Below are 5,194 nucleotides of genomic sequence, written 5' to 3'. Positions count from 1 at the left end.
CTCTAGTGTCGCCTCCTCGATCTCCGGCAGCAGCGCCATCAAAATCGGCGGCTGCGGTGCCGGATTGGGGACCGGGGCCGTCACCTGAGCCGCAACACGAACCCGCCTCGCGTGAGCACCACAACACAAACTCCCCGCCATCTGATACAATGTTGGTGAGAATGGGGAACACCCATGGTGCGAGGATTACCCGCGCGCAGGGAGAGGCGGGGCTTGGGTTGGTAGTGGGAGGTTGGCGGCCATTAATGGCGGAGGAGGGTAGGTTCGCCTCTCGTGCCTCCATCTCCTCCCCTAGTAACTTTGTGGCCTGATGCAAGTGAAAATCTAACTCTCCCTGTTCCTAAATATAAATATTTTTAGAGATCATAATATAAACTACATATGGATGTATATAGCCATAGTTTAGAGTATAGATTCACTCATTTTGCTTCGTATGTAGTCCATATTACAATCTGTAAAAAGACCTATATTTAGGAACGGTGGGAGTAATGACAACGCCACTAATTCATTCTTCCTTGGAAAACTTTATTTTTTCAAAGTTTGTATTAGTTTTTATTTCATTTCCTTTCTTCTTTACGGGTACTACCATAGCCACTAATTCATTCCTTCTTAGAATTTTTTTTGTGAAAACTCCACTATTTATGTTTATTTTTGTATATTTTAAAAAGCACAATTTCTCTTTAAATTGTGTACAAATTTTTCATTGTTTGTTTTAGTAATTTTCAGTTTCTTTTTTAAAGCATAATACCAATGCCATTAATTAATTCTTCCTTGGAAACCTTTTTCTATTCCTTTAGTTTTATTTTATTTTATTTATTATTTGAGGTTAATACCAATGTCACTAATTCATTATTTCATATAATTTTTTTTTTGCAAAAAATCCACTATTATAGGCCAATTTTTGCATATTACAAAAGGTGCAATTTATCTGTAAATTGTGTGCACATTTTGTCATTGTTTCTTCTTTTCTTATTAAAGGGTAATACCAATGGTACTAATTCATTATTCCTTAGAATTTTCTTTTAAAGTTTTGCGTTCATTTTTTATTTATTTTTCCTCTCCTTTTAAGGGTAATATGAATTCTATCAATTCTTTTCTTTTTATAATTATTTTTTGCTAAAATTTCATTATTATATGCTTATCCTTGCATATTATGAAAAAGTCAGAATTTATGTGTAAATAGTGTGCAAATTTTGCCAGTATTAATATTTCATTCTCGCAATTCTGACAGGGCAATACCAATGCCCCTAATTCATTCTTTTATAGAAATTGTGTTTTTTTATTTGTGTGTGTAAGCATACATGCAAGTTCTATACAATATGTGTTTAAATTAGGGTAGAATGCGAAACTTTCACTATGATATGTTTCTTCTTCCATATTGTGAAAAGTGCAATTTCTATGCAAGTTTTTGTTTTAAGTTTATTTTATTTGACAAATAAAAGGAATCGTGGCATGCAAATTTAACCCATGCATTTGTTTTCAATCAGATTCTAGTTTCTTCAAAATAAAATTCATGAATCCATTAAAAATTGTTTGTTCCACATACAAAATTAAATTTGATTTATTTTGTTTGGATTTTTTCGTCGCATATAATTTGTTTGAGTTATCCATCCATAAAAGCGCCTGGTTTGTTATGAAAGACAATAATGTGGATTGGTAGTAGGTCCCTATTTATGCCAAGCTGCAATAAGTAGAGCATCCGATATACTAATATTTTTGCAGAATAAAAAGCAACAACAGTCAAAGACCAGGATTCATTACGACTCTTATCTCTACAGATAAGAAAGACCAATGTAAAACTGCTCAGAATCCTTTTAAAAAAACTGCTCAGACTATTATGAAAATGTCACAACTCAGAAGATACTAGTGATGTTTCCAAATCTTGTCCAACTAGGTAATATTAGTCACATCTCACTCATTTTCACTGAAATTTTGAATACATGTTCTGAATATCCTAACTCAAAGTACACTAGTGAAAATCAATCTATAAATTTTCAGAATATTCTGAAGTAAAGTCACAGCTCACTCGTTTTCACTAAAAGACCGACTAGTACTTGCCCTAAAAATTGTAAATGATAATATAAAGTGTGTTTCAAAATTATTTTGGAATCAAGATTGGAATTGAATTTAGGGTATTTTACGACCGTGACCTCGTCCTCCTTGATGTGTCATTTGCGGGGCCAAAGTGCTCGCGGATGCACTCCTCTTCAAGGCGTACACTACCGCTTCAAGGGCAAAGAACTCCAGCACGACCCCGAGTGGGCCTCGGGCTCGGGCTGGGTCTCAATGGGGACGGGTCGAATGGGATTAGGGGGCAGCAGATGAGACGACGTCGTTGATGGGGAAGATGGCGCCCCAAGGGCCAAATCCACGCCACCCGCTGCGACGGGAGCCACCGACACCAAGGGAAGGATATGGCCATCATCAAGGGTTTCAGATCCTCCATGACCACCGTCACGAGAGCTGCAGTGTGCATGAGCCGCGTGAAGGAAATATGCCCTAGAGGCAATAATAAAGTTGTTATTTATATTTCTTTATATCATGATAAATGTTTATTATTCATGCTAGAATTGTATTAACCGAAAACTTAGTCCATGTGTGAATACATAGACAAATAGAGTGTCACTAGTTTGGCTCTACTTGACTAGCTCGTTAATCAAAAGATGGTTAAGTTTCCTAGCCATGGACAAGAGTTGTCATTTGATGAACGGGATCACATCATTAGAGAATGATGTGATTGACTTGACCCATCCGTTAGCTTAGCACGATGATCGTTTAGTTTGTTGCTATTGCTTTCTTCATAACTTATACATGTTCCTATGACTATGAGATTATGCAACTCCCGGATGCCGGAGGAACACTTTGTGTGCTACCAAACTTCAGAACGTAACTAGGTGATTATAAAGGTGCTCTACAAGTGTCTCCAATGGTGTTTGTTGAGTTGTCATAGATCGAGATTAGGATTTGTCACTCTGAGTATCAGAGAGGTATCTCTGGGCCCTCTCGGTAATGCACATCACTATAAGCCTTGCAAGCATTGTGACTAATGAGTTAGTTGCGGGATGATGCATTACGGAATGAGTAAAGAGACTTGCCGGTAACGAGATTGAACTAGGTATTGAGATACCGACTATCGAATCTCGGGCAAGTAACATACCGATGACAAAGGGAACAACGTATACCGTTATGCGGTTTGACCGATAAAGATCTTCGTAGAATATGCAGGAGCCAATATGAGCATCCAGGTTCCGCTATTGGTTATTGACCGGCGACATGTCTCGGTCATGTCTACATAGTTCTCGAACCCGTAGGGTCCGCACGCTTAACGTTCGGTGAAGATCGGTATTATGAGTTTATGTGTTTTGATGTACTGAAGGTAGTTCGGAGTCCCGAATTCGATCACGGACATGACGAGGAGTCTTGGAATGGTCGAGACATAAAGATCGATATATTGGAAGCCTATATTTGGACATCAGAATGGTTCTGAATGGTTCGAGCATTTTTCCAGAGTACCGGGAGGTTACAGGAACCCCCCGAGGAGTATATGGGCCTTATTGGGCCTTAGTGGAATAGAGGAGAGAGAAGGGAAAAGAGGAAGGTGCGCCCCCAAGCCCAATCCAAATTGGGAGGGGGGCGGCCCCCCTTTCCTTCCTCCCTCTCTCCTCCTTCCTTCCTCTCCTACTCCTACTTGGAAGGGGGGATCCTACTGCCGAAGGGAGTAGGACTCCCCTAGGGCGCGCCATAGAGATGGCCGGCCCTCCCCCTCCTCCAGTCATTTATATCGAGGGAGGGGGCACCCCATAGACACACAAGTTGATCATTGATCTCTTAGCCGTGTGCGGTGCCCCCCTCCTCCATAATCCACCTCGGCCATATCGTAACGGTGCTTAGGCGAAGCCTTGTTCCGGTAGCATCATCATCACCATCATCATGCCGTTGTGCTGACGAAGCTCTCCCTCGACACTCTGCTGGATCGTGAGTTCGTGGGACGTCACCAAGCCGAATGTGTGCAGATCGCGGAGGTGCCGTACTTTTGGTACTAGGATCGGTTGATCCGAAGACGTACGACTACATCAACCGCGTTTTCATAACGCTTCCACTTACGGTCTACGAGGGTACATAGACGATACTCTCCCCTCTCGTTGCTATGCATCTCCATGATCTTGCGTGTGTGTAGGGTTTTTTTTAAATTACTGCGTTCCCCAACAGTGGCATCCGAGCCAGGTTTATGCGTAGATGTTATATGAATGAGTAGAACACAAAGGAGTTGTGGGCATGGGTATACACATATTGCGTACGCTTACGTGAGACTGGTTCCACCGACGTGCTTCGCACACAGGTGGATGGTGGGTGTCAGTTTCTCCAACTTCAGTTGAATCAGATTCAATGAACATGGTTCTTTCTGAAGATCAAAAAGGAATCACTATATCGCGTTGTAGTTTTTGATGCATAGGTAAGAACGGTTCTTGCTCAGCCCGTAGCAGCCACGTAAAACTTGCAACAACAAAGTAGAGGACATCTAACTTGTTTTTGCAGGGCATGTTGTGATGTGATATGGTCAAGACGTGATGAGATATAAATTGTTGTATGAGATGATCATGTTTTGTTGAAGTTATCGGCAACTGGCAGAAGCCTTATGGTTGTCTATTTATTGCATAAGATGCAAGCGCCAAATAATTGCTTTACTTTATCGCTATGCGATAGCAATAGTTGTTAGAGCAATAGTTGGCGAGACGACCATATGATGACACGTTGATAGAGATCAAGATGATGGAGATCATGGTGTCATGCCGGTGACGATAGAGATCATGATGGTACTTTAGAGATGGAGATCAAAGGCGCAAGATGATCATGGCCATATCATGTCACATATTTTGATTGCATGTGATATTTATCCTTTATGCATCTTATTTTGCTAAGTTCGGCGGTAGCAGTATAAGATGATCTCTCACTAAATTTCAAGGTATAAGTGTTCTCCCTGAGTATGCACCGTTGCGACAGTTCGTCGTGCCGAGACACCATGTGATGACCGGGTGTGACAAGCTCTACATTCACATACAATGGTTGTAAGACAGTTTTGCACACACGGAATACTCGGGTTAAACTTGACGAGCCTAGCATTTGCAGATATGGCCTCGGAACACTGGAGACCGAAAGGTCGAGTGTCGGTGTCAAAACCGGTGGATCTCGGGTA

This window comes from Triticum urartu, chromosome 5 (genome assembly GCF_003073215.2).
Source record: "Triticum urartu cultivar G1812 chromosome 5, Tu2.1, whole genome shotgun sequence".
In the NCBI taxonomy this organism is placed as follows: domain Eukaryota; kingdom Viridiplantae; phylum Streptophyta; class Magnoliopsida; order Poales; family Poaceae; genus Triticum; species Triticum urartu.
This window is presented reverse-complemented; position numbering follows the sequence as displayed.